A 13,066-nucleotide genomic window follows, 5' to 3' on the forward strand; every position below is an offset into this window, starting at 1 on the left:
TCCCAAAGCATTGCCAAACAATATCCCTGAGCACAGAACTAGGAGTAAGCCCTAAAGTCCACTGAATAAGGCCTGCCTCCACACACACAAAATAAAAACAGGTACTTTATTCATCAGAACATATTGTACTCACTGTTATTGGTTTTGTTTGTATTGGTAATAAGTGCCAATTTTAAATTGGGATATTTTTGTTTTGTTTTTTTGTTTTGTTTTTTCGGGCCGCACCCATTTGATGCTCAGGGGTTACTCCTGGCTAAGCTCTCAGAAATTGCCCCTGGCTTGGGGGGACCATATGGGACACCAGGGGATCGAACCGCGGTCCTTCCTTGGCTAGCGCTTGCAAGGCAGACACCTTGCCTTTAGCGCCACCTCACCGGCCCCTAAATTGGGATATTTTTATATTGACAGATAAGTCTCGTAATCCCACAATATCTTGGGACATCCATGAATAGAAATGAGAGCCAGTTGATGATAATACAAATTCATATAGTATTTACTATTTATCAGGCTTTTAAGACACTGACGTGAAAAATAAAGTACAGAAAGATACAGAAACTATTCAAGTCAATATGTAAATAGATTTCTATGTTCCTTATTTTCTAGAAGAGTAAAACAACTTCACTCAAAAATACGCTTTATTTTCATATAAAGGTTAAGCAGCTTCATGCTCATGTTTTTCTTTTTTTAATGCTTGTACATGATATCTGTGAGCAGAAAGAAGGTTCAGAACAGGAAACAAGAAAGTTGGTTTCAAGTAAGGGGATGAGATTCAAGATATTCTTACCATGGGCAGGGACTATGAAGCATAGTCTAAATCAATGACCAGACTGAACAGAAGTCTGGTTGCACACTATTGTATTTCAGTGATCACGGAAAGATAACCCCCCAGAGCTTGTGAGTGCTAGGTTCATCCATAAAGCGAAATTCAAGTTTCAGGAACCTATTGTCATGGAGGGATGCCAAGTAGCTTCATAGGGAAAAAGATCACAAAACTGAGCATGGAGAACTCTGTAAAGTCCTTTTGGCCTCTTTCAACATTATTTGTAAAACAAAAATAATAATCTTGATAATATCCTGCATCTCCAGCATCATACACTCGGCCATTGGCTAACTACAGTTAATCAGATATCCAATGCTTTAAAAAATAGAAGAATGTAAAACAACTTTTTCTGAATCCTGCTGCTTCCCCAAAGTCAAGCTAGAATTTGGTTCCTGTTGTCTTTGAACTTACAATGTACATCCTGGGGCCAGAGCTATAGTGAGCAGTAGGGCATTTGTCTTGCACATGGTTGACCTAGGGCAAACCTCAGTTTGATTCTCAGCGTCCCCTAGCCAGGAATGATTTCTGAGTGCATAGCCAGGAGTAACCCCTGAGCATCACCAGATATGGCTCAAAAACCAAAAATAAATAAATAACAATAAATATACACTCCTAAACACTGGACATACTACCTCTGCCTTCACAGGGTTAGTAATACAAGAAAAACTAGTTTGTCAACCACAAAGTGATGATCGAGTATCAAAACCAATTGCTATATTACTATGGCTATTAATAAAAAAGGGAATTATTAAAACTAAGGTTATAGCCGCTAGCAAATAGCAATCTGAAACAGGTTGATGTTTGTAATATCTTTAGAAGAGGTAACAAGTAAGCTGAAATGTTGACATATGTGAAAGCTAAAGAGAAATGAAAAGAACTAATATTAAGCAAAAAGACTGCTGGCACATCCATTCAGCTATTTTTTATTTTCCCAACTGTTGTGCTCTGAGCCACTTTAACTGGTCCTTATGATCCAGACTTGAAAGTTAATATTAGTGAATTGTAGACAGATGAGCCTTCTAATATAAATAAGATTCCGATTGATATTGTTTCTGAACATTTCTAATCAAGGGATGAGGGTTTCATTAAACTAACAGACTTTGTTTAACTAACAAGCTATCTATCTTCAAGAAACTTTAAATAGAACCCAGATAAATGAATTTACTTAGCACTCTAATAATTTAGGCCAAGATTAGCCTTGATAGCAGGTTTCAAACACTATTCTAGTGATCATGTATATACAGTCAGCAAAGAGTAAAGAGAGAGCTGGAGCAGACCAGCAATGAATCAGCTTTCACAATGAGTTTTCTTTTCTATAAATATATATATGTGTAAATATATATCTAGTAGATATATAGGGCACTCCATACCCAGAAAACTAGATAAACATTTTACTCTAATGCACATGGGTCATTCTCCAGGATAGACCACATGCTGTCCCATAAAGCATACCTCCTTAAAATGAAGACGATATAAATTGTACAAAGTACCTTGTCAGATCACAACAAACTAAAATTAGAAGTGAACTGCAAAGGACACAGAGAAAAACTTTAATACCATTCCAGTGAAGCCTAACCTTTTTGAGCCCAAGTGCCCAAACTGCCACACAAAACCAAAGTATTTCCTCAAAAGTGCCAGCACGTCAATTAAACCTTAATAACAAGATTTTAGTATCTAAAAACTATGCAGGCCTTTCTGCGTGCCAGTTGCAAAGAACATGCAGTACACTGTGTGTGATGTGTGTGCCCACAGTTTTTCCTGGGATGTTGACAATACTATTTATCAGCATCATCCTAGCAGATATGAATATAGATAAGTTTTGGGAGTTCAGGACCAGTATCAAAGTGTATGCAGATGCCTAAATCAGGTTCATCTCTAGGAGTGGTGCAGTAATTTCTTTTGTCTTTTAAAAAAATTATTTTTAAATTATTTTATTTTAGATACCATGATTTATAGTATGATTAATAGTATGTGCAATCAATGCATAAAACATTCCAGAACTACCTCCTCCATGAGGGTGTCTACTTCCCTCCACCATTGTCCCAATTTCTCCCACCATGATCCTGTTCCCACCCTACCACCATGGTAAACTTTCTGCTGAAAACCAGTTCTCCGTTTTTATTGGGAGGCAGTGGTTTCTGAGCCAAGTCATAACATAGGGTTATGGTTGGAGAAGGTGCACTTCTATTTGTCAGGGTGAGCTACATCTCTTCCTTCCTTTCCCCTCAAGGGAGCCCAGCACTGGGCCTCATTTCTCCAGCTCCATGAATAAACAGACTTTTGGAAAGCTCTTTCTGTTAGGAATTATTTTTGCTACTTCCCACAAGAGTTCTGATTTCAGCACTCTCTGAACCTGAGTTGGGGTGGGGAAGCATTCACCTCCTGAGGCATCAAGTCAATTAGGAGTCTAAAACTCCCATAATGGAGAGAGCAATGGGGTTAAGGTTAAAAGTTTCCTGAAGAAGAGCATCAGTAGATATGACAAGAAGGGACCATGCTGCTCTGAGACAAGTTCCATGCTATATGTTTCTAATTGCATCATCTCACTTACTTCTCATGATATTAAATGACCCATTGAAATTATCTCACATTTCAAACTCACATTACCTAAGAGGAAGCTAAGACTTCTGGTTAGTTCGAGAGCCAAGATTTGAACCCAGGTAGATGGATCACATGCATAATTGTTGTATTTTGTGATGGAAAATTTAATAAAGACCTTGATTAAAACAGGGCAACAATGGCATCAAAACCAAGATCCAAAGGCTGTTAGATTTTTGTGTGTGAAGGTCATTGGTATGACATAAAAGAGTAAATGGCAGCAGTGTATAATATAATATTTCAATAATATAGTAAGATCTGTCATTCTCAGTGCTCAGAATATAAAGGGAATTGGTTATTTATAAAAGAAAAAGAAAGCTCTTTTGATTGCCTGGTTTCTTTTTTTGTTTGTTTGTTTTGTTTTTGGGTCACACCCAGCAGTGCTCAGGGGTTACTCCTGGCTCTAAGCTCAGAAATCGCTCCTTGCAGGCTCGGGAGACCATATGGGATGCCAAGATTTGAACCACCATCCTTCTGCAGGTAAAGCAAACACCCTACCTCCATGCTATCTCTCTGGCCCCCTGGGTTCCGTTTTTTTGTAATACTCTTTGGGGAGTGACCTATGTGAGACTTGGGTTTGTAGGTTGCACACACATGAGTTTCTTCTGTGCCACAAGCCCCTCAGGTGAGGCAATATTATTGTTCACAATGACGAGAATGGAATCTTTAGTGAGGCATTCACAATAGAACCCCCAATTCCCACCAATAATCATTTTTCCCAGCCTAAATATTTCCAGAGAAGAGACCCTGTCCTTCTCAGAGGAAATTCTTATACAGGCAGGCTCAATAGACAAGGCGACCTGAGGACCACATAGTCTCATTTCAGCCAATTTAAACAGGCCTGGACACTGGTGGGCCACCATAGCCTACTCCTACCCACCACTCACATTTCTTAGAATCAATGAAAAGCCAATGGGACAATTTAAAAATCTGCTGCTTATCAAAGCCTCCCTTGGTCACCAATAAAGGCTCATGAATATTGCCTAAATTAAAAGTTTCTAAGAAATGAAGTAAAAAGTCCTTGCAATGGAAGAACATAAATATCAGTTTATGTTTACTTATATTACTACTGCTAATCTAGTAAAATGATTGAACTTGAATGCTAGTTTTGTGAGTCAAGATTTTTTCCATTGGAAATGTATAATATTAGATGATTGCATAATTTGTTCATGCTAAAGATGGAGTAAAGCCTTTACCCTTCTGATTTTACAAATATCAGTGGAAGTGTTTCATATTTATTATCCAACTTCCGTAATACCATTAAAAGGGAAAATATTTCTATACACAGTTTTTTTGGTTTTGGGGTCACACCCAGCAGTGCCCAGGGGTAACTCCTGGCTCTATGCTCAGAAATAATCCTGGCAGGCTTGAGGGACCATATGGGATGCCGGGATTCAAACCACTGACCTTCTGCATGCAAAGCAAATGCCTTACCTCCATGTTATCTCTCCGGCCCCTCTATACACAATTTATTCACAATTATAGTTTTACCACCTGATGGGCCAAATAACAAGATGCAATAAGTATTTCTTATTATTGTGCTGAAAGCAAGGAGTATATCCTGAAAAGACCTGTCTGCAGCACCATGTGTATCCTTGCCCCCAGGGTTCTCTTACCATGTTGAGGCTCATTCACTGTGCCCTCAAGTCCCTCTCATCAGGCCCAAAAGGATGGGAAGAATCCAGAAGAATCCATACATCCTCCCCAAACTTAAGAACCAGAACCAGCTTTCCAATAAAGGAGTTTGCTTAAACAGAGATTGCCGCTATTGAATGGTCCATCTGACAGGTCACAATATAATTCAACATGACATATGACAGATGAGAAGAGATACAAGATCCTGGTTTCTTTAGGATGCCCACCAAACAGGTGGTCGCCAAGGACCACTCCTGCCCATCTGATCCTCAGTCAGTGCCAAAGGCCAAATTCACCCAAGAAACAGGAAATACACTGAAGCAGTTTTTCCCATATCAGACTGAGCAGAACACTGTCATGTGGGGAATCAGTAATTCCTCTGAATGCAAGTCCCTCCCCACTTCCTTCAAAGTCACACAGGGGAAAGGACTTAGTCTCTTGGGCTTCTGGCAGTCCTGGACAGCAGGGTTTCTTGGCCATCGTCTCTATTGTTATTCTTCTTCTTGAGCCTCTTGCCAGGGACACAATCAATTTCTCTCTCAAACTTCCTCAGCTGCAGGAAAGCAAGGCAAACTGATGTTTCTCATCTCCTTTTTTTTTTTTTTTTTTTTGGTTTTGGTTTTTGGGTCACACCCGGCGGTGCTCAGGGGTTACTCCTGGCTGTCTGCTCAGAAATAGCTCCTTGCAGGCACGGGGGACCATATGGGACACCGGGATTCGAACCAACCACCTTTGGTCCTGGATCGGCTGCTTGCAAGGCAAACGCCACTGTGCTATCTCACCGGGCCCTCATCTCCTTTTTGACATCCTATTGACAATGTTCTTTTCTAATTGTCCCTAGAACAGGACACTGATATGGCAAGGCATAAAATCCTCAGACTATCAACTAAATTGGCTCAAACTTGGATGGGGAATGCGGAGATGTTTATGTAATTAACTTGTTTTCTGCTATCTCCAAATTCTGGAGCAAACCCATGGTGTATGTATTAGAGAAGTAAGCATGTGAGTCATTGGAGATGAGGTAGTGGAGGTCACATCTTGCTTAAATCTTGGTTAGAGCCATTTTCACAGCTGGCCCAATCTTACCTCTGGAACCTAAACTAAGCAGAAGGCAGTCAGGCCATTAAACCTCATCTCCCAAAGTTTTGTTGGTATCAAGTGCTTTCTCTCAGGAGAAGCCAGAAAATCTGTATCCACAGCCCAACATTATCTGTGGCACTCACAATACTCATGAGGATCATGTTTAGGGGGCAGAGTATCAGTACTAAATTCACTGCAGAAATCCTAACTGATATTATGGAAGGAGAATGTGAGGGCAAGAAATTGAGTGAAAATTCCTAAATTCCTCAAGAGTAAAAAAAGACAAGAATAAACTCAACTAAATTTTTATCCAGTGGATTGAGTGAGAGTGTTAGGGAGGTTCTGAGAACCTGCCTCAAAACCTGTGCACAACAAAGTGTCCCAAAGTCTCATCTAGTGAGATCTCTGAGCACAATTTGGTGTGCTGAGCCCAACGAGGTCTAAGTTAGATGAGGGGAGGAGGGTATGGGTCTAGTAGAGGGGATCCTTGGGGGTCACCAGCCTAGTTTCCATGAGAGTACTGGGTGAGGGCAGAGGCAGTTGGGGAAGGAGCAGAAAGATTCAGGCAGGAGCCATAAAATGCCAAGTGGCCCAATCTAGGGGCACTGGTCACATACACTGACCCTGTGGGGCCATGACAGAGTCTTAGGCTTGTCCAACCATCCCTTCCAGCACTTTATTTCTTACTATTTTTTGGCTCTAGCCATTTGCATTTGCTGCTTCTCTTCTAGAGCTTCTCCAGGAAGGGGATTGGGAGGGAAATTGGGGGTGCATCTTGCTCGATCAGTGGATGTCAACCAGAATCTTCCACAACAAACAAAGTTACCACAGATATGGAACAACACGGTTTATATGTGAGCTCATAGGCAGAGCTCAATGTCTCCAACCTCATTGGCCAGGAGAAATCCAGAACCCTGCGTGAGCCTTGAACCCCACCCCACATCAATGGGATGATGATAGCACAATGAGGACTGAGCGCAAGCCTGTGTGTCACGTGAAGGGAAGGCACGAGAGATGCTCTCCAGCCACTATGCTCTCCCCAACATGGGGATTTGGAATCCAATGCCCAGAATGAAGGAGAGGAGAGTACCCAGAGGGAAAGCCTGTCTTTTCCTGAACAGACCATTTCTGCCTTTCCCTAGCTCAGTCCATGACTTTCTCCTCCTGAGGAACCAAGTCCAGGGATCCTTATCAGTGACCTTGATCCCTTCACGGTAGGGCTTTTCTCTCCGGATGTTTTTCTCATTTTTATTCTGAATATTAGATAAACTATTATAAAGAACACTTATTTTTAGGTAAGAAGGAATAAAAAAGGAAGTAAAAAAAGGGAGAATGAGAGGGTGTTTGAGTACTGCTGAGTGTGAAGTCAAAATAGACATGTTCAGCCTGGGTGGTTCCAAGAGCTCTTTAGTAGTGAAGATTATATAGTGACAAATCTTTAGGGGCCAGAGTGACAATACAATGGATAGGGTGTTTGCATTGCATGTAGCCAAGCAGGGTCTGATCCCCAGCATCCTATGTGTTCTCCTGAGCACTGTGTGGCATAATTTCTGAATGTAGAGCCAGGACTAACTTCTGACCATTGCTGAATGTGGCTAAAAATTTTTAAAGAAGGAAAAAAGATGACAACAGGTTCAGATAAAGTGCAAACAGATTCTGAATCTGCGGTTCTGTCTTGCTTCATAGCTCGTCATTAATCCCTCTGTGGGGTAATGGGTTTAGCTCCTGTGATTGTCCCTACTGATCAATGCCTGAGGAGCCACAGTCCAGCTACCTTCTCACTAGGAACCTAGTAAATAGCCCATGTGGGTTCCACTGGTTGTTTTTTGTTTTTGTTTTTTACTTTTTGGGACACACCCGGTGATGCTCAGGAGTTACTCCTGGCTAGGCGCACAGAAATCGCTCCTGGCTTGGGGGACCATAATGAATTCCAGGGGATCAAACCGCAGTCCATCCTAGGTTAGCACGTGCAAGGCAGACACCTTACCACTTATGCTACTGCTCCGGCCCCCACTAGTTGTTTTTCTATGACAATTTATATAAATGGTAATTTTCAGATGCATTGTTATTTTGCCCAGATGTTAAATTTCACACGTGTAAAGAATATAAAATTGTATTAATAACATTTTATAATGTTTGTAACTGAAAAAATGACTCACACATATATCTGAATGAATGTAAACCACAATATTCTTAAAATTCTAGGTGCCTGCTACCTCACAATTCCACTAGCATGCATAAGACACTAACCTCACTATTTAGAGTGACGTGCAGGGCTACACTCAGGAATTATTCTTGGCAGTGTGGAGGATCACATGGGATGCAGGGATCAAATCCAGGTGCAAGGGAAGCTCCCTACCCGCTGTGCTATCCATCTAGCCCCTAGTGATAAATTACTTTAGCAAAACACCCTTCAGGCTCCTCAAAGTTCGAATTTGGACTGCTCTTTCATTCTGGCACAAGACACGGGGCTCAAGAGAGATGTTCGGTTCCTTATCAATTTTCCCTCTTTAAGTCCCAGCAGAGTGGCAGGGAGTGGGCAATGGAAACTGCCAGGAACTGAGATGTCTGGTCAAGGGAATTCTCTGGTGCTTACGAAATTCTGCTGATCTGTGTTTCTCTTCTTGGACTGCCAGCGACTTGTCTCTCCTCCCTGACTGAAGGAATATCCTGACAGGGAGAGTCTTCTATTAGCAGGCCAGGAAGGAGACTTGGAAGACACCAGCTCCAGGAAAACTCCGGTGTCTGCCTGCACTTATTCTTTAGCCACCAGGTGGTGGCAGAGTCTGCTTTCTGCCTCACTGACCTCTCGCTTCAGAAATCCAGGCCCCTGGCTGTGCCCAGCGCTTCTTTCTCTCCCTAAGTCCTGGGGGGGGGGGGGGGGGTGGTGGTGGTCAGATACCATCTTATTGGTTAAGAATTGAGGTTTTCTCTGGAGAGATTCTCCAGTGAACCCTGATGTCTGCTTAGTCTCCCCTTATCACTAGCTGTTGTCACAGGTGTAAATATTTCTATTTCCTCCTCTGCAGGCCTACCCCACCTTGGCCTTGAGCCAGCCCTGGGATGCCTGCTTTGCGTGGTATCGATCAGACTCCCACCCCAGGAACTCTAGGTCATCCCTGCAGATTTATCTCTTGCAAGCAGATTAATATTCTGTTTGGTCACAGCATCTGCACTCTGCTCACCGAAGGAAGCCATTAGTTTGAGCCTAATCTATCAGGTCTGCATGCTTCCTTCCCTAAGAACACGGACACCAGAAATGACCCATCTCTGGAAGGAGCAGCCCAGTGTCTGATGCCTCAGGGGTGTCAGGGACAGATGGCTAAAGATGGGCCAAACCTCACATAATCCACACACTCACCCACCCCCGACTCATCCTTCTGGAAAATCCTGAAAAATTGGTCTGATCCATAAATGATTTGAAAAAAAGAATCATCTCGCTATAATCCTGCAATGAGTCTTGACTGCTTTAAAAACTCCTCGATCACGAAATTCTGGCCAAGCAATACCATCTGCCTATGATTCCATCTTCCAACCCAGACTTTACTGCCAGAAACTGGAAAATTGGGCGGAAATGCTGTTGTGTACGTAAACATTTTAATGGGATTATTATGTTACTGACCCTACCCTGATCGGTGTGACCTGGCATTCTGCTCCCACCCAGGGTGGTACCTGATTCTGCTCCCACCATTGGGTGGTACCTGATCCCACCATTGGCGGTACCTGATTCTGGGGCATAAAAACAAGGGTCTGTGGAAGGCAGGAGGCTTTTTTCCTGGAGCCTATTCTTAGGCCTTTTGGCTTCTGCCTCTTCACGGAATAAAGAGCTGTTTTCTTTGGAAGCCTGACTGCCTGTTGGCTTTCTTCCAGCCGCATTCACCTCAGAACCACCGACTGAACAGGGTAACAGACGTGTGGTCCGAGCTGGAGGAGAAAGGCCTCATCCTCCATCCCTCCATCAGTCAACCTCTTCAGGGGCTGACTTGCAACAAATACTTCCCAACCAAGACCAGATTCTGTGTCATTGCTGCTGTGTTGCTATAGTCACTTCTCATCACTATCTTCTGCAGCTCAGGGATGATTTGTGTTTTGTACCCCAATCCCTGAATCTCCTTCCCTACTCAGAACAATTCTCTCCCCCAGAAAAGAAACAACAGCCAAACCTTATATGAGTGAAGACTTTAAAAGTCAACCATCTGGGGCCAGAGCAATAGCACAGTGGTAGGGCATTTGCCTTGCAATGTAGCTGACCTGGGTTTGATCCCAGCATCCCATAAGATCCCCTGAGCACCACCGGGTATAGCCCAGAAAACAAAAATGTCAACAGTCTGAGTGACAAAAGCCTTATTTATCCATCATCTGATTTCATTTATAAAAGAGGGGAATGTGTTTCAGGAGCTCCATCCACAAATGGGGATATTTTATTCAGAACTTAAGAACAAACTCTGACACACACCACTTTCTCTCTTTTTCTATTTTTTGGGGGGCCATACCTAATGGTGCTCGGGTCACTCCTTACTCTGCTCTCATTCAATCCTCGTGGTGCTTGGGGGACCATATGAGTTGCAGGGGGTTGAACCTGGGTCAGCTGTGTGCAAAACAAGCCTCTTACCTGCTGTATTATTTCTCCTGCCTCTCTTTTTCTGTAAAATTCCTTTCTTTTCCTTTTTACCTCTATTTTTCGCCAGTGGGTAGAACTCCTGCCTTGCATGAGTTCAACCCTTGGCATTTCTGAGCATCATTAGGTATGATCCCTGAGTGCAGAGTCCTGACACCACCGGATGTGACCTGGAAAAAAAAAAAGAACAATTCCTGGGGCCAGAGAGATAATATAGGAGAGCAATAGAGCATTCTCCATCCATGAGGTCAACCAGGGTTCAATCTTCAGCATCTCATAGGGGTCTCTGAGCCCCTCAAAAGTGATTCCCGAGTGCAGAGCCAGGAGTAACCTCTGAGGTGGCAAGTGTGGCCCAAAACAAAAAATGGGCTTCCATGTATAAAACAATTCCTCACCACAGCCATTTCCAGAGTGTCCACTTTCCTCCACCTTGTTCCAGTATCTCCCCCTCATTCTTATCCCTCCCATCCCTCTCCTGCATTAAATTCAACTATTTATTTTGCCTCTGGACATTCCCAGAGGTATTCCCTCCTATGTCTCTTTATATCCCTCAGATGATAGAATCATTCTATACTATTCAGAGGCATATTCTTTGCTTTTCTTTTTTTCCTTTTTGAAAAGTAAATCCTGGCTCTGCATTCAGAAATTACTCCTGGTGAGCTCAAGGACCACATAGAATGCCAGGGATCAAATCTGGGTCAATCCTGAGCAGGACAAGTACCCTACTCACTGTACTATCACTCCAGCCCCCAGAGGAACTTTCTTTTCAAGAAAATAACAAATCCCTAAGTGTCTCTAGATATGCTCCCAAAATTATAAAATAAAAGCCAGTAAGTTGGAGGACTGTAGCAATAGTACAACTAGTGGATAAGGTGCCTTGCATATAGCCAACTTGTATTCCATCCCTGGCACCATACATAAAATCCAAATCCCACTAGAAGTAATTTCTGAGAACAGAGCCAGGAGTAAGTCCTGAGCACTGCTAGATATAGCCAACAAGTAAACAAATAAAAATTAAAAAAAAAAAAACAGACAACTGCCACCATGTCCTTTCAGGGGCCAGCTCCATAGACCCACTGTAGTCTCAAGAGAGATGCAAAACAAGCCATGAAAAATCATGGGCATACCAGCCTCACAGCTGAAAACTGAGAAACTCTTAAATGGGGAGAGAGGTGGCTGGCCAAGTCCCTGGCCTGCTGAAGCTCTGACAACTACATCCACACCCACAATCACCACCTTGTCAAAGATTCAACTTCACTGCTTACCACTGATCTCTTCTTCAGAGATGCCTAAGCAACCAAGACTCCAGGTATGTTGGTCTTCGAACTGACATCACTGGGACTTTGATATCACCATGGGTGGATACCCTCCCCATGTCTTTTCATACTCCTGAAAGCCTAACAGTCGAAACCACACCCCACAGCTGCTGCCATCTAAGCCATAGAACTTGGAATTCCTGGATTGAGTGGTGGCATATGCAGCCACTCCATGTCTTCAAATGTTTCAGTACTGTCACTCTAGAAGAAACACACCAAATTAAATGGCAAAGTAACATAACAGCCTCCTAAGGTTAATGATACAGAGAAGACTAGTGTGGCCCCTGCGCAAGGATGACATGCAATAACAATAATAATAATAATAATTAATAATAATAATAAAATAATCAATTAGCAACAAATAGTTTACTAAACCTCCAGACAATGATTTAATGACTCCATTGTTAGACAAAATAATTTTCACCAAGTATTTTTATAATTTCACTTTACTTAGTTTAAGAAAGCAATATAGGGCCCGGAGAGATAGCACAGCGGTGCTAGCCTTGCAAGCAGTCGATCCAGGACCTAAGGTGGTTGGTTCGAATCCCGGTGTCCCATATGGTCCCCCGTGCCTGCCAGGAGCTATTTCTGAGCAGACAGCCAGGAGTAACCCCTGAGCACCGCCGGGTGTGGCCCAAAAACCAAAAAAAAAAAAAAAAAAAAAAAAAAAGAAAGCAATATAGTGTAAATTATGTCGTACCTGTCAATGGGGTAGGTTTGGGGGTGGGTGGGAATCCAGGGACAATGGTGAAGGCAATTTTACAGTGCTGGTTGGCTTGGTGTTGGAATATGGAAAGGCAGAAATAAATGTATTAGACTAATTATATAAAACATAGTATTTAAATAAAGTAATAAAATTTTAATTAACAAAATAAAAGCCAATAATATATATAATAATTACAAAAATGGGGTCGGAGAGATAGCATGAAGATATGGCGTTTGCCTTTCATGCAGAAGGTCATTGGTTCGAATCCCGGCATCCCATATGGTCCCCTGAGC

At 42.5% G+C, this 13,066-nt stretch overlaps 1 pseudogene; it reads left to right on the forward strand.

Moving 5' to 3' along the window:
• Positions 1 to 12,321: 12,321 nt before the first annotated feature.
• Positions 12,322 to 12,396, forward strand: LOC126017189 (uncharacterized; annotated as a pseudogene).
• Positions 12,397 to 13,066: the final 670 nt, after the last annotated feature.

Source organism: Suncus etruscus, chromosome 8 (genome assembly GCF_024139225.1).
Source record: "Suncus etruscus isolate mSunEtr1 chromosome 8, mSunEtr1.pri.cur, whole genome shotgun sequence".
In the NCBI taxonomy this organism is placed as follows: Eukaryota; Metazoa; Chordata; class Mammalia; order Eulipotyphla; family Soricidae; genus Suncus; species Suncus etruscus.